The sequence below is a fragment of the Notamacropus eugenii genome, chromosome 5, assembly GCF_028372415.1.
Source record: "Notamacropus eugenii isolate mMacEug1 chromosome 5, mMacEug1.pri_v2, whole genome shotgun sequence".
Taxonomy (NCBI): Eukaryota; Metazoa; Chordata; class Mammalia; order Diprotodontia; family Macropodidae; genus Notamacropus; species Notamacropus eugenii.
In genome coordinates, this window is record NC_092876.1 from 2133711 (window position 1) to 2151422 (window position 17712).

The window sequence follows — 17712 nt, forward strand, 5'->3', positions numbered from 1 at the left end:
GCATAATTGATCACATGAAACAGTATGATTATCTCAATAGATGCAGAGAAAGCTTTTGGCGAAATACAACACACATTCCTACTGAAAACACTGGAGTACATAGGAATAAATGGAACCTTCCTTAAAATTATAAGGAGCATCTACCTAAAATCATCAGCAAGCATTATATGTAATGGGGATAAGCTACATGCATTTCCAGTAAAATTGGACGGGAAACAAGGATGTCCATTGTCACTACTGTTATTCAATATAGTACTAGAAATGTTAGCTTTAGCAATAAGAGAAGAAAAAGAAATTGAAGGAATTAGAATAAGCAAAGAAATTAAGTTATCACTCTTTGTACTCAACATGAAGATATACATAGAGAATCCTAGAGAATCAAGTAAAAAATACTTGAAACAAACACGCAAAATTGCAGGATATAAAATAAACCCATATAATTCATATGCATTTCTGCATATTACTAGGAAATCCCAACAGCAAGAGATAGCCAGAGAAATCCCATTTAAAGCCACTGTAGACACTATAAAATATCTGGGAGTCTACTTGCCAAAACAAACCCAAAGACTATAAACAAAATTACAAAACACTTTTCTTTTTTTTTCTTTTATTAATATTAATTTATCTGTTTTCGGTTTTCTACAGTCACTTCCACAATTTTTAGATTTTCTTCCCCTCCCTCACCCCTCAATTCCTCCTTCTTTCCCTAGTTGACATGTAATCTTATATGGGTCCTATTCATACCTTCATATTAAGCACATTGGTCATGTTGCGCAGAAGAATGACAATGAATGGGAGAAACCATAAGAATAATGAAACAAAATATAACACGAAAGAAAATATTCTGCTTCATTCTGTGATCCAGTTCGATAGTTCTTTCTCTGTATGTAGAAGGCATTTTGCCTCAAGAGTCCATTAGGAATGTCTTAGGTCCTTGTATTGCTGTGAAGGGCTAAGTCTACCAGAAAAATTCCTCACGTGCTGTGGTTGTCACTGTGAACAATGTTCTCCTGGTTCTGTTCATTTCATTTAGCATGTAAGTCCATCCAGGCCTTTCTGAAGTCTTCCTGTTCATCATTTCTTGTATCACAAGAATATTCCATCACATTCATATACCACAACTTGTTCAGCCGTCCTCCAATTGATGGACATCTCATAGATTTCCAGTACTTGGCCACTACAAAGAGAGTTGCTAAAAATATTTTTACATATGTGGAACCCTTTCCCATTTTTTTGATCTCTTTGGGATACAGTCCTAAAAGCAATATCAAAGGGTATGTATATACTTACAACCCTTGGGACATAGTTCCAAATTGTTCTACAGAATTGTTAGATCACCTCACAGCTCCACCAACAATGAATTAGTGTTCCAACTGTCCCAGATCTTCTCCAACATTTATCATCTTCCTGTTTTGTCATGTTAATCAATCTGATAGGTGTGATGTGGTACCTCAGAGTTGTTCTAATTTGCATCTCTCTAATCTCTCTATAGTAATTTAGAGCATTTTTATATGACTGCAGAAAACTTTAATTTCTTCTTCTGAAACCTGTTCATATCCTTTGACCATTTATCAATTGAGGAATGACTTGTATTCTTCTAAATTGGACTTACTTCTCTATATATTTTGGAAATGAGGCCTTTATCACACACACTAGTTGTATAAATTCTTCCCCAGTTTTCTGCTTCCCTCCTAATCTTCGTTGCATTGGGTTTGTTTGTGCAAAAACTTTTCAACTTAACATGATCAAAATTATTCATTTTGCCCTTCATAATGTTCTCTGTCTCTTGTTTGGTCATAAATTACTTCATTCTCCATAAGTATGACAAACACATTATTTCTTGCTCACCTAATTTGTTTGTAGTATCAATTTTTATACCTAGATCGTGTGTCCATTTGGACTTTATTCTTGTGGACGGTGTCAGGCATTGATCTATACGTAGGTTCCACCACACTGTTATTCAGTTCTCCCAGCAGTTTTTCTCAAACATTGAGTTCCTTCCTAGAAGCTGGGTTCCTTGGGTTTGCCAAGCAATAGATTACTATATTCTTTGACTACTGTACCTTGAACAACTAACCTATTCCACTGTCTACTCCCCTATTTCTTAGCCAATATCAAGTGACTTTCATGACTGCTGCTTTATGATACAATACTTTCCCTAGCATTCTGGACCATTTGTTCTTCCAGATGAATTTTTATATTGTTTTTTCTATCTCTAGAAAATAATTATCTACCTCTGGGTCTAGGACTGCTGAACAATTTTACTTGATGATTTTTTGGATGATATTGTCCAGACTCTTTTTTTCATCATGGCTTTCTGGTAGACCAATAATCCCTAGATTTTTCTCTCCTGGATCTATTTTACAGGTCAGTTCTTTTTCAATTTAGATACTTTGCACTTTCTTTTATGTTTTCATTCTTTAGATTCTGTTTGACTGATTCTTGATGTCTCACAAATGCATTAGATTCTACTTGCCCAATTCTAATTTTTATCAAATTGTTTTCTTCAGTTAACCTTTGCATCTCCTTTTCCATCTGTTCAATTGTTCCTTTTAAGGAGCTATTTTCTCCAGTTAGGTTTTGGGCTTCCTTTTCCATTTGTCTGATTGTCCTTTTAAATTCTTCTGCGATTTTTTTTTCATATTTTTAAAGTATTGGTCCGTTTTTCTTCTATTTTTCTAATTTGACTTTTAAAATCACTCCTGAGCTCTTCCAGGAAAACTGTTTGTGCTTTAAGCTAGCTCATTTTCCCTTCTGAAGTTTCAGAATGCCGTGTAGTCTCAATGGTCACCTTTTTGGTATTTGTGTTTTGGTACTTGTGCCCACAGAAAGATTCTATGGTCTTTTCTATTCTGCTTTGCTTCTTACCCATGATAATGACCTTTTTTCTGGCTTTTAAAGTATATCTCTGCATTTGGGGTACATAGGTCTCTGTTCTACAGTTCTTGTGCTTAAAACTTGAGGTTTTGTGTGTTGTGGCCTCTTGTTCTTTCAGCTAGGAGCTAAAATTCTGCAGTTTACCTGGTACTGAAGTAGCTGGTGTTGTAAAGCATAGGCCAGGTGAGGTCTTTTGGGGTATCCCTGCAGCTACCCTGGAGCTATCTCACTAAGTGTGGGAGAGGGGTGATCTGCCCGCAGGAGGGTCCTCTGCTGAGCTAGAGCATAGGCAAGCTCAGCAGTTGGTGACCCCCTTCTGTGCTAGTGTCTTCCCGATTCCCCTGGGGTTCTGAGGCACGTTTTTTCTTTTTGAATACTATTTTATTTTTCTTTTTTAGACAAATATAGAAACAAATGGATAATAAGAAAAAAGAAGAAACATTATAAAATTATTTATTAAATTTAAATATAAAATAGTAAAAGACAAAAAATGTCATGTGCACGCCAGAACATTGCAGGGGATTCAGATTATATAGGAATAACTTATCATTTCAACAAAGTCTTTATATTAAACACAGTGTGTGAAGTTGAAATCTGTCCATCTTTTCTTCTGTTTCCTTGGAGGTTTTCTTTTGTTTTGTGCTATATACTTTCTATTTTGTGCTTTTTTCCCCTTTACTCCCCTCTAGTCACTACCTGAAGGCTACAATTGAGCATAAAAATATTTTTATATAAGTATTGATATATATATATACACATATAAGTATATTCACATACAAAAAAACCATACATATATAAACATATACTTTCCCCAAAAGATTCCACTCCTTATATTGTTTTTGTCTTTGTTTCTCTCTCTTTTTTCCTAACTCTCCTAACTTCTCTACTTTACTTCTACTTGTTACTTTACCCTCCTATTATTTAACCTACCCCCACTCAAGCAATCCTTCACTTGTCCCCCATTTTCCCTAAATCAATACACACTTCCCTTCACCTCTTGGACTTATCCTGCTCCCCACCCTTCTAAAGCTCCTTCCTCTATCATCGCCCCCTCCCTATCCCTTTAGAGTTTTATTTTTTTAATTTAGAAGACTTTTACATTCTTCTAGATGTCTATGTATTGTCCCCTCTTAAAGCCATTCCCCAAGAACTTGGGTTTCCAGAACTAACAACAACCCTCCCCCATCAAAACCTCTGTATGGGTTCTTCCTCTGACACGTCATTTGCATAAGATAATTTCTCTTTTAACAATTCTTCAGTGGTTTTACTTTTTGAAGTCACATCATACTCCTGTCAATCAAATCTTTCCTAGCAACAATCTTAGCCATAGGTTTGACATTTTTCATACATAAAAGGCAAATATTCTGTCATTATGTCAAATCTTCTATTGAGTTCAGGAATTTTTTTTAAAAAGAGTCCATAAAATCTGAGAATTGATCAAATACCAATTTTTTTTCATTCAGAATGATGGTTAGTTTGCTTGGGTATGACATTTTCAGCCAGAGGCCAGTTCTTTTGCTCTTCCATATATAGTGTTCCAAAAACTGCAGTCTTTTAGTGTTTCAAAAGTCTCATGTGATTCTGAATGTGGCACCATCATATGTAAATTTTTTCTTGCTATTTGTAATATTTTTTCTTTGATCTGTGAGTTTTGCAAATTAACTATAATATTCCTGTGAGTTTTCCTTATAGGATCTCTTTCAGATAGTGAGTGGATTTTTTTCTATTTCTACTTTCCCCTCTTGCTCTAATGCTTCAGGACATTTTTCTGTAATTATTTTCTATATAATTATATCAACATTTTTTTTTTGCTTTGACTTGAGTGAGGGAGGACTGTGCAACGTCACCAGTCTCACTTTCTTTTATTACTTTTATAAATATTAATTTTATTTGTTTTCAGTGTTCTACTATCACTACTATATAACTTAGATTACTTTTCCACTATCTAACCCTTACCTTCCCCCTCCCTCGCCGAGACAGCATACACTTTCATATAGGTTCTGTACATACATTCCTATTAAATACATTTTCACTACAGTCATGTTGGGTAGAAGAATTAAAATGAATGGGAGAAATCACATGACACATCAAAATGTAATACAAAAGAAAATGATCTGCTACATTCTGCGATTGAATTCCAAAGTTCTTTGTCTGGATATGAAAGGCATTTTGCCTCAAAAGACCATTGGGAATTTTCTTCAGGCCTTGCATTTCAATGAAATTCCCAGTCGACCATAAAAGACTCTCATACACTGTGGTCATTGCTGTGCACAAAGTTCTCCTGATTCTGCTCCTTTCGCTCAGCATGAGGTCATAAAAGTCTTTCCAGGCCTCTCTGAAGTCTTCCTGTTCATCATTTCTTATAGTGCAACAGTATTCCATTAAATTCATATACCACAATTTATTCAGTCATTCCCCAATGGATGGGCATCCCCTTGATTTCCAGTTTTTAGTCACCTCAAAGAGAGTTACTATAAATATTTTTGTACATGTGAGACCTTTTCCCATTTTTATGATCTCTTGGCAATAGAATCCTAGAAGTAGTATGACTGGATCAAAGGGTACACATATTTTTGTAGCCCTTTGGGCATAGTTTCAAGTGGCTCTCCAGAATGGTTGGATCAGCTCACAGCTCCACCAACAATGAATTAGTGTTCCAACTCTCCCACATCTTCTCCAGCATTTATCATCTAACTGGTTTACAATGTTAGCCAATCTGATAGGTGTGATGTGGTATCTGAGAGTTGTTTTGATTTGCATCTCTCTACTCAATAGTGATTTAGAGCATTTTTTTCATATGACTATAGATACCTTTAATTTCTTCCCCTGAAAATTTCCTATTCATAGCCTTTGACCATTTATCAATTGGGGAGTGACTTGTATTCTTGTATATTTGACTCAGTTCTCAACTTATTTTAGAAATGAGGCCTTTATCACAGACACTACTTGCAAAAATTCTTTCCCAATTTTTTGTTTCCCTTCAAATCTTGTCTGAATTGGGTTTGGTTGTGCAAAAACTTTTCAATTTAATGTCATCAAAATTTTCCATTTTGCACTTCATAATGCTTTCTATCTCTTCTTTAGTCAAAAATTCTTCCCTTCTTCATAAATCTGACAAATACACTAATCTTTGCTCCATTTATTTGTTTATAGCATCAATTTTTATGCCAAGATCATGTACTCATTTGGACTTTATTCTTGTGTACGGTGTCAGGCATTGGTCAATGCTTAGTTTCCACTACACTTTTATCCAGTTGTCCCAACAATTTTTGTCAAACAGTGAGTTCTTATCCCAGAAGCTGGGGTCCTTGTATTTATCAAACAATAGATTGCTATATTCATTGACTACTATGTCTTGAGTACCTAGCATATTCTACTTGTCTACCCTTCTGTTTCTTAGCCAGAACCAAGTGGTTTTGATAATTGCTCCTTTATAATAAAACTTGAGATCTGGTAGAGCAAGGCCACCTTCCCTAGCATTAATTTTCATTAGTTCCCTTGCTGTTCTGGACCTTTTGTTCTTCCAGATGAATTGTAATATAATTTTTTTCCAGCTCTAGAAAATAATTATCAGATAGTTTGATTGGTATTGTGCTAAATAAGTAAATTAATTTAGGTAGAATTATCATTTTTATTATATTGGCTCGGCCTACCCATGAGCAAATGATGTTTTTCCACTTACTTAGATCTGACTTTATTTGTGTGAAAAGAATTTATTGTGCTTCAGCAGATGTAAGAAAAGCAGGAGTAGCAATTCTAATCTCAGACAAAGCAAAAGCAGAAATAGATCTAATCAAAAGAGATAAGGAAGGAAACTATACCCTGCTAAAAGGCACCATAGAAAATGAAGCAAAATGTTTATTAAACATATGCTCCAAGTGGTATAGCATCCAAATTCTTAGAGGAGAAGTTAAAGGAGTTACAGGAAAAAATAGCAAAACTATACTAGTGGAGGACCTCAACCTCCCCCTCTCTGAACTGGATAAATCTAACCTTAAAATAAACAAGAAAGAAGTTAAGGAGGTGAATAAAACTCTGAATAAGGTGGATATGATAGCTCTCTGGAAAAAACTGAATGGGGATAGAAAGGAATATATCTTTTTCTCAGCGGTACATGGCACATATAAAAAAACTGACCATGTACTGGGGCACAATCCAGAGCAGAAAAGCAGAGATAGTCAAGATAGTCAAGACAGTGATAGTCAAGGCATCCTTCTCAGATCATAATGCAATAAAAGTCATATGTAATAAAAGGTCATGGAAACAGAGACCAAAAATTAATTGGAAAAAAATAATCTAATCCTAAAGAAGGAGTGGGTTAAACAAAAAAATCATAGAAACAATTAACAACTTCATTCAAGAGAATGACAATAATGAGACACCCTACCAAATCTTACGGGATACTGCAAAAGTAGTCCTTAGGGAAAGCTTTATATCTTTATATCTTTGGATGCCTACATGAATAAAACAGAGAAAGAAGAGATCAATAAATTGGGCATGTAGCAGAAAAAGCTCGAAAAGGAACAAATGGAAAATCCCCAAGTAAACACCAAGTTAGAAATACTGAAAATCTAAGGAGAGATTAATAAAATTGAAATTAAGAAAACCATTGAAGTAATAAACAAAAATAAGAGTTGGTTTTATGAAAAAAATCAATAAAATTGATAAACCTCTGGTCAATTTGATTAAAAAAAGAAAGAAGTAAACCTAATTACCGATATCAAAAATGAAAGGGGTGAACTCACCTCCAATGAGCAGGAAATTAAAACAGTAATTAGAAATTATTTTGCCTAACTTTATGCCCATAAATTCGACAATCTAAATGATATGGATGATTATTTTTTTTAAAAAAACATAAATTGCTCAGATTAACAGAAGAGGAAGTTGAATACTTAAACAACCCTCTCTCAGAAAAAGAAATAAAACAAGACATCAGTGAAGTCCCTAGGAAAAAATCTCCAGGGCTAGATGGATTTACACGTGAATTCTGTCAAACATTTAAAGAACAGTTAATTCCAATACTACATACACTATGTGGGGAACTTGGGGAAGAAGGAGTCCTACCAAATTCTTTTTGTGATACAAATATGGTTTTGATACCTAAACCAGGGAGAGATAAAACAGATAAAGAAAATTATAGACCAATTTCTCCAATGAATATAGATGCTAAAATCTTAAATAAGATTTTAGCAAGAAGAATACAGCAACTCATTATGAGAATAATACATTATGATCAGGTAGGTTTCATACCAGGAATGCAGGGCTGGTTCAGTATTAGGAAACTATTAGCATTATTGATCATATCATCAACAAACCTATCAGAAACCACATGATTGTCTCAATACATGCAAAAAAGCTTTTGACAAAATAGAACACCCATTCCTATTAAAAACTTTGGAGAGCATATGAATAAAGGGAATTTTCCATAAAATAATAAGCCGTATCTGTCTAAAACCCTCAGCAAGCGTTATATGCAATGGGGATAATCTAGATGCATTTCCAATGGGATCAGGGGTGAAACAAGGATATCCATTATCACCATTATTATTCAATATGATATTAGACATGCTAGCTGTAGTACTTAGAGAAGATAAAGAAATAGAAGGAATTAGAATAGGCAAAGAAGAAGCTAAGTTATCACTCTTTGCAGATGATATGATGATATTCTTAGAGAATCCCAGAGATTCTTGAAATAATAAACAACTTTGGCAAAGTTGCAGGTTACAAAATAAACCCATGCAAATCTTCTGCATTTCTTTATATACTAACAAAGTCCAACAACAAGAGATAGAAAGAGAAATTCTATTCAATATTTTTTATGAAAACTTTCAGGTAGTCTAATTATTCTTCTTTGCAATTCTTGATCTGTTCTACAGATTGGTTCTTTCTCTCATGAGATGCTTCATATTTTCTATTTTTCATTCTTTATCTTTTAATTTCTTCATCCCTTTTAACTTTGTCAGCTTTTCCAGTTCTTATTTTCAAGGAGTCATTTTCTGCTTTAAGAATCTGGACATTCTTTTCTAGCTGATTGACTTTCTTGTCATAATCTTCTAATTTTTTGTATTATTCTCTATCTTTCTTTTTTAATTTTTCTACAATAATGTCTCATGTAATTCTTAAGGTCTTTTAAATCCTTCAACGAATTCTTTTGGGGAAGGTAACCATTTGATATTACTCTTTGGGATAGAAGAGGATTCTATTTTTTCAGTAGTCTCCTCTGAAGATGAACCAGCCCTCTATTCCTATAGTAGCTTTCGATGGTTGGATTCTTTCTCCTTTGCATGTCCATTTTGTTTTTTGGTATTAGTTTAATTTTTATAATCACCTCTACTCTTGGGAAATGGAGATAGTTCTGACCTCTGATCCTCTTCAGTTCTCCCTTGCAACCTTGAACACAAATCAAGACCTCCATCCTGCTGTAAGTACCCAGAGATAGTAGTGTCCTTGCCCCGCTGCTTCTACACTCATCTGACATGTTCTCCACAGATCTCCCAATGCTCTTCACAGAACACCTGGGTCTGCTGTTCCTTGTCAGCAGAGGTACCCTAGATCTACCCGGATCAGATGCCCACCTGTCCTCGCTGTCCCGGGGGTGGGGGGTAAAAGTTCTCTTAGCAAGGATGAGACAGCCTCTCAAGCCAGCTAATGCCAGGGTTTGGCATTTGTTCTATGATCGCTCACAGGTGCTATTTTATCACTTGTGTGGAGTAAAATCCTGAGAGCTTGAAATTTGCTGGCCTATTCCACCATGTTCCCAGAATCCTCTCTGGAAGGATCAACCTCAACTGAGTCTCCAGTCCCTTTCCCTTGCTGAAACGCTTTCTTCTCTCCCCCAGCCTGCTGCAATTTCTCTTCCTCTCCTTCACATGGCTGGGAAGAATCAATATCTGTTGCTTCTCATAGGGGTATGGCATGCATAAAATAAATCACTGTGTTGGGGGAGGATGCTTCTACAGAAGTTCATGGCTCCAATTGAAGACAAAGTCTACCAGATGGCTTCCATTTACTGCTCCAGGCTCTCTGGTTAGTTAAGGAAGTGGAGGTTCTGAGGAGAGCCCCAAGTGTTTCCATTCCTCAATGTTATTTCTTGTTTTTCAAATGTTCTAAAGTGTTCCCTGTGTTCTTCTCCCCAGTTTTAGTTTAGGAACATTTACAGCAGAATTTCTTTTGACGGGTTTTGAATTGGAGAAATCTGTGGAAAACTGATACTCCATCAGTTGGATCATCACATGATCCATCAGAAAGGTGAGGAAGCTGTGATGAAGGCTACTCTTCCAGAGGAGATTTTGACCAATACTAATGGCCTGGTCATGGCAGGGGATGGGAGGGAAATAGTGGGAGGTGGAGAGGTGGCCATTTGGTCGGAAGACTGATGGCACAAGAGGAGACAAACACCATTAAAAGTCTGATATGAACCTTAGCTATTGACAAGGAAGATTCCAAAGAGTCTGAAGTGGAAGACCATGGCTGACAATGAAACTGGGGAAGTCTAGACTGGATAGGAAGTTCTCAGGCATGGAACTCAGAAGACAAAAGAGAAATCATCTCAATGAGCAGGGTAATAGGATTTTCTCTAAAGAGAAGGGTTTTGATTCAAAAGGGAGTATTTGCTCAGCATGTTCTGCTTTGAGAAGCCTTGTACAGGAAATGGAAGTGAGAGAAGATTTCAAATGTAATGTCGTCTTATAATTGAACTGTAAGAAACACTAAAAGTCACCTTGAGGTAAGGTTGACTTCTAGTAGTGAAAGCAACAGATTGATTTTGTGTTATGAGTGCAATAAGAAGCAGCCTAAAGGAAGCTGAAGACCATAGTTTGGAGTGAGTGAGACTATAATAATGACCTACATGGACCAAGGACACCTGGGTGCATGGCTCTTACTTTATTTCTTTTTTTTGCCACAGAGAATGATCTGTGGGACTGGAATCTGAAAAGCAGTTCGGATGAAAAATAATGCAAGTGCCTGTTACTGGCCTCTGTATGTGGAGAGCATGCCCTGTAAAAGGTTTGGCAGAGCTGTGTGGTAGTGGTGAAGGTGTGAATAGATGGCTAATGGAAGGGACATTTGGGTGCTCATGAGAATTACTCAAAAATGGAATTGGCATCCTTGGAGGGCAACCAGCTTCCCCCTCCTAGAGGCCTCCAAGTCTCACCTAGTAGAGTACATGACAACGGAGTAGTTTTATTCCCTGCAAGCTGGGGTATATGGCCATGGAGTGCTTTTTCACTCACACTGAGTGATTCTATGCACTGCAGCGTGATGGAGGGAGTATTGCTCACCACTCAATGAGATAGAGAGAGCATGTTAGGCTGTAAAGAAATTTAGACATTATGTTAACTTTAGTGTTTATCACTGGGGTGGGGAAAAAACTAGTATTTTCAGAAAAAGAAGAATAGTCACTAGGACATCTGCACAAATGGCTTCCCAGCTGCTATCTGAAGCCTTCCAGGGAGAGAGACTCCACCACCAACAGAGGAAGTCCAATCCATTCTCTGATAGCAACTATTGTTAGAAAGTGGCTCCTGACATCTAACCTCAACTGGCCCCTTGGTAACTTCCCCTCCTTGCCATTGAATTTGTTCTCTGGGCAGGCATAATAAATCATACCTCTCCTCCACATGATTTGTCCTTCAGATACTGGAAAAAGAGCTCTTCTGTTTCTCCTGGCTCCATCACTACTACTCCTCATTTTCCACGAAGCCTCCTTAGTTCCTCCCAGATTTGCCCTTCTCCAGATAAATCTCTGGACTCCTTCCAAAGCCATTCAAATCAGCTTCATACTTTCATCTTCTTCCCTTTCCCCTTCTGATTTTTCGCAGTCCTCTGGACTTTCTCCACAGGACCTTTGCTCTTGCTTGTCAGAGGTAGGAGTGAGCAGTGACATAGTGAAAGCGGAGATTAGAAAGGTGGTTAGGGTAGTGTGCAAAGAATGGGGAGCAGAGAGATTCTCCTGTGTCTGCCTCCTCCCTTTCCGAAATTCCTATGGATAATGAACCAGCAATGCAGCTCCAGCTTCTCTCTATCCCATCCTCCCTCCAACTCCTAGATACCTGTTTCTTTCTCTTCTTATCAGGGGCCTCCTGTACTCACCTTAGCCTTGCTGGTGAAATAGGACTCAGGGAAGAGCTGGATGGGGAGATGGGAAGCGATAAGTCATGGGTCTGACTGATTCTTGATTTCGATGTTGCTTTTCACCTCCATCCAGGGAGAACATTTCCAAAAAGGAAGAGAATTGACCCAAATGGAGTGCTTTTTTGAGCAGATCAGGCTGAGAATATCTATCATCCAGTGGGTTCCTACATGGAATAAAAAGGAGAGAGGGGTCTCATGCATATTTCATTGACAGCATTACAGACCCTCAGAGGTAGGAGAGGTCTTAGACCTATCAATCCTGCCCACACTGAAACAAACCAATGAAAAACTTCCAGGGAGGGAGAAAAGGAAGAGTGATCAGCTCTACCTGAAAAGTGCTATTTGTTTAGATGTTTTTGACATGAAACTCAAATTTGCCTAGATGGTTGAATGGCAACACCGAAGAGTGTCTAGTCACTCAACAAGCATCTCCTGGGTACTTAAAGGATGCCAGGCTCTGTGCTGAATATAAAGGATTCAGAAGAAGGCAAATGCGCAGTCCCTTCCCAATTGGAGCTCACAGTCTAAAGTGAAAGCCAACCTGTAAACTACTCTGGTCATAGAAGAATCTTAGGGAATGGAGGAAAGAAAGTCTGAGAGAGGAATGAACTCTCATTTAGGAGTTTCCACGAAGGCAATTAAGGGATTTTAAGAGGCAGAGGTGAGGAGAGAGAACTCTAAGCAGAGGGAACACATCCAGTGATGTGAGAAAGAATTCACTAGGACCTCTATACTATTTCAATCAGTATTAATCTGTTTGCTATAACTCCATAGGAGTCGTGATTATAATTCTATATCTTAGGTGCCACAACTGTGAGATGAAGATTGCAAGTTAGTCTTTTAATCATAGGAAGCTAACTGGAGATCCTCCACCCTTGTTTTTCTTTCTCATGGTGACCAAGCCCTGTTTGGCACAGGTGTCTCAATAACATGGAATGTACTGCAATTTATTTTTGTGCCTCTGGCCTATCCTCACTTGTCCCAGATAAGCAGGTACCCATTTTACAACCACCTAGTCAGTGGAGATGTCCCATGTTCCACCCAACCTGAGACCACCCCTCCTCCCATTGACATGCCATTTCTAACTGATCCATCATTTTATTGGCCCACCAAGCAAGATCTATCAACCAATCGCATTCCATAATTTGTATAGCCTCTTTAGAGAGTTCGGTATGAAGTCTGATATCAAGCCTCATAAGAATAACTGCCTGAAAGAAGGGGGCACCTCAGATCATGACGAAGGTCAGAGGTCCAATTCAAGGGATGGGACCCTGGACTCTATAATAAAGTGCCGTTGCACAGAGCTCTGCCTCAGTCTCTTTAATTATAGATTGTTCTGTTTTAATCCCAGTGGTGCAAAGGCTAGGGTTTCAGAGCTGTATTGTGGTTAGAAATGGAAGATATCAGCATGGGGTCCGTTAGTCACCATCATGCTTTGTGTTTGGCCTTGAGGTGAAACTCTGTGAAATTTACCCAATAACTAGACCTTCATTGAAATGTTGATGAGACCCGCAACAGAGTGGAAGCACATAAGTTTGATCTCTGATGGGACAGGAAGGATGAGTCTGAGATTCTGGGGCCATAAAGGCTGGATGGGACTTAACCAGAGAAGGGAAGGAAAGGGCATGGTTTTGCACCTGGGGATCTCATAAACAAAGGTGTGCAAGGAATGCAGCATAGAGCATTTCTATGATGGGGGAATAGAAGTTTATACCATCGTATATGCACAAGGGGAAGCTACGCCTTGTGTCCTGTGGGTCCAAGGACTTGAGTTCTAATCCGAGTTCTATCAATTACATGAAAGCTAGGTTTGCTTAAAGAGTTCTTGTGGTGCTGAAGCTAATAAAGCATGAGATGTGTAGTCAGGAAAACCTGAGTCTGAGTCTCCCCTTACATGGTCCATTCTGTGTCAGATTTTCTGGAATGCAGAGAGTGCCAACTGCTGTTGACACTAAGAAAAGTTCAGGGAACCAGCATCCAGAAGAAGATATCTGAAGGCTTCTCAGGGAACTCAAGAACCACGAAGAAGCAGGGATAAAGACCATGACCCTTGTAGGCAACCTGTCTTATTTACAGGGACTCCAAAACTTTAATTGGTGGGAAGAAATTGAAGTGTGGTAATTAAATTGGTTGGTTTATATATGATGGAAGAGTGTGTCCATATTTGAGAAATGACCTGCATCATTCCACAGAGGGCATCCCCATGTACACATCTTACACATCACTGTTTTCAGGAGTTATTTGAATAACATTGGGATAACATGGTATTTCTTGCCCGAAGGGATTGTATTTAGATAACTATGATTGCTTCCTGCATCTAGCTCCATGGCTGATGACTTTATCTGAGTCCAACTACGTTTTCCTATTCTTTTCATGAGATGACCTCAAGATTCTCCCATTTCACGAAAGAGTTTCATTCAAAGTTGTTCTCTGAGTAAATCTCACATTAGTACCGAGTCAGAGCATGACTGAGGGGGCAAATCCTTGAGGAGATTCTGTGTGAGGAAGCCCAGAGAAGGGACGGCTGAGCCCTGGGTCAGATTAAAGGTGTCAGCTGATCCACAGTGGGGCAGCTGACCTTGACAAGTCATGAATTCCCCATCACTGGGGGAGGGAAAGCTCTGGCTGGAATGACATGTTGCCGGAGATCTTGTGTGTTCTAGGCAATACCTGCTCATGTAGGGACACCTTTGGATGACTCCTAAGTTACTTCTTTCTTGAAATGCTTGTGAATCTTTCCTTATGCCCTTCCTTCTCCTGACATCCTCACTGCAGAGAAGGAAGGGAGAAGATTTAGAATAAAAAGAGGAAAGAAAGGATGATAAAAGACATTGAGGTCATGGATGTAAAAGCAGTGGGGTAGCACTGTGTCTTTGAGGGAGGATCTTTGGGTTCAAACCATGCCTTAGTGTTTTATAGTACCTTCAGCTCCACTAGGCTAGAGTTATTTCATTTCTAAGTTAAGGACAATACTTGCAGAATGCACCTCAAAGGTTTGTTGGAGAGCTGAAAACACTTGGTGGTCTTAAAACAAATGGAAACATGGGATTGTCATTAGATTGAGAATAGCCTTCCTGGAAAACCCTACTGCCTCTCCCACAGCCCTTAGCCCAAAGTCTTTCTGGTTAACCTGCCAGGAACTCTGCCTCTGACACAGCCATCATTGTTCTGAAACTCAGTGCTGCCATATTTTCTAATGTTTTCCTTGTTTTACAGTTAATTATTCCCCTGGAACAGGAGCACGAATCGTGCCTGGCCCCACTGAAGTGGCCTGAATACCTCTTCCTTCAAAGAGGACTCGGGGCACAATGGTAAGACCAGTGTCAGGGTTACAGTTCTACTATGTCTATGACCTCTGGTCTGTTCCTTCCCTTCTGGGGGCTCAGGGATTCTGTTTAAACCTTGGGTTCTTACCCAGGAGTACATACACCTAAAGCACTGACTGCTCAGAAATCTCAGGAGATCCATGAACTTGATGGGGTGAAATTACATCTTTGCTTTCACTAACCTTTTACTGAGGTTTATGACTTCTTCCCACTATTTAAAGTCTTATTCTGATAAGGGATATATGTGTCTCAGCAAATTGTCTGCCAGACGGTACAGGAAACACTACACCTAAAAAATCTTGGCTCTCCAAGGAGGAGCCTGGGCCAGTTGGTCTCATGTTCTTTCCTTCTCTCAACATTAAGGCCAAGCATGTGCAGGGACAGCAGAAAGTTCTTCTTTTTCTCCACCTTCCCTCTGTCTTGGTTACCAACACCGACTTGGGGGAAATCATTTTACTTACATATTTGTCCTGAAGCTCAAACTCATCCCACATTCTTTCCACCGCCTCCACATCAAAGATTTCAGGAATGAAAGTTATCCCCTTCACAAACTTGAATTGATTGGGATTCTTCATGCAGGTAGATCTCTCCAGACTGGGTGAGTGTTCTACTCTGAATTCTTTGCTCTGCCCAACTTCCGGACTTTTGCCAAACTTCTTCAATAGGTCAGAGTTCAAAGTGGGATCATTAAGAAGCTTTATAGGCAGGCATGTCTTTCATAAAGATGGTCAGGGACAAACAACCTAAGTCTCTGAGGTCTTCTGGCACAAGGAAAGGCATGAACACACAGTACAAGAACAACAAATATTAGCTCAAAGAGAACACTTCCCTGAATGAATTTGCCTGGCATGCATATGTCTTCAACAGTCTTGATGTTTGTGAGTGTTCTGACCCAGATGAGCAAATGCTGTGCTGTACACCACTCCTTTTGGATAGATAGTATCATGGAACGAACATGAACTTAGATTTCAAGACAAAATGGAGCATAGAAGGACCTAGCACGCCATGGCCTATGGGGTTATGAAGAGGTCAACATGCCTGCACACCTGAACAACAACAAAAATGAAGTCTCCAGATCAGTAATACATCTTACAAGAAAAGGGAGGAGGATGAAGACCATAATGATGAAGAAGAAAAAATAGAATAACAACAACAAGAAGAAGGGTGAAGGAAGAAGAAGAGAGTCTGGTGAAGAAAATGATTCAGAAATTGAACTGAGGAAAGACTAACATGCAGCAGTGCATGAGAAACTTTGAAGCAGTGTCGATATAGCCTGGAGAATTCCTGCATTGAAATAGCCTCAATAAAGGAGTGGATTAAACAACAAATCATAGAAACAATCAACAACTTTATTCAAGAGCATGACAATAATGGACAACCTACCAAATTTTATGAGATACTGCAAAAGCAGTTCTGAGGGGAAATTTTATATCTTTGAATGACTACATGAATAAAATAGAGAAAGAGGAGATCAATGACTTAGGCATGCAGTTGAAAAGGCTAGAAAAAGAACAAATTCAAAATCCCCAAGTAAATATCAAGTTAGAAATACTGAAAACCAAAGGAGAGATTAATAAAATTGAAATGAAGAAAACTACTGAATTAATAAATAGAACCAATAGCTGGTTTCATGACAAAAGGAATAAAATTGATAAACCTTTAGTTCATCTGATTAAAAACAAGACAGAAGAAAATAAAATTGCTCATATCAGAAATGAAAAGGGTGAACTCACCTCCAATGAGGAGGAAATTCAAATAATAATTAGAAATTACTTTGCCCAACTTTATGCCTATAAATTCGACAATCTAAATGAGATGGATGAGTATTTCAAAAAATACAAATTGCCGAGATTAACAGAAGAGGAAGTTGAATACTTAAACAACCTCATCTCACAAAAAGAGATTGAACAAGACATCAATGAACTCCCTAGAAAAAAATCTCCAGAGCTGAATGGATTTAAAAGCCAATTCTATCAAACATTTAGAGAACAGTTAATTCCAATACTATGCAGACTATTTTTGAAAATTGGAGAAAAAGGAGTCCTCCCAAATTCTTTTTATGATGCAAATATGGTTTCAATACCTACACCAGGAAGAGACAAAACAGAGGAATAAAATTATAGACCAATTTCTCTAATGAATATAGATGCTAAAATTTTAAATAAGATTTAAGAAAAACAATACAGCAACTTATCATAAGAATAATACATCATAATCAGTAGGTTTCATATCACGAATGCAGGGCTGGTTCAATATTAGGAAAACTATCAGCACAATTGATCATATTAACAACAAAACTAACAGAAATTACATGATTATTTCAATAGATGCAGAAAAAGCTTTTGACAAAATGCAACACTCATTCCGATTGAAA

At 38.1% G+C, this 17712-nt stretch overlaps 1 long non-coding RNA gene across 1 annotated transcript; it reads right to left on the reverse strand.

The window, feature by feature from the left end:
* Positions 1 to 3340: 3340 nt before the first annotated feature.
* On the reverse strand, positions 3341 to 15950 carry LOC140508125 (uncharacterized). The gene is made up of 3 exons (XR_011968307.1): positions 15800 to 15950; positions 11971 to 12176; positions 3341 to 7331 (listed from the first exon to the last, which is right to left on the reverse strand). It is a non-coding gene; the product is annotated as an uncharacterized lncRNA (long non-coding RNA).
* Positions 15951 to 17712: the final 1762 nt, after the last annotated feature.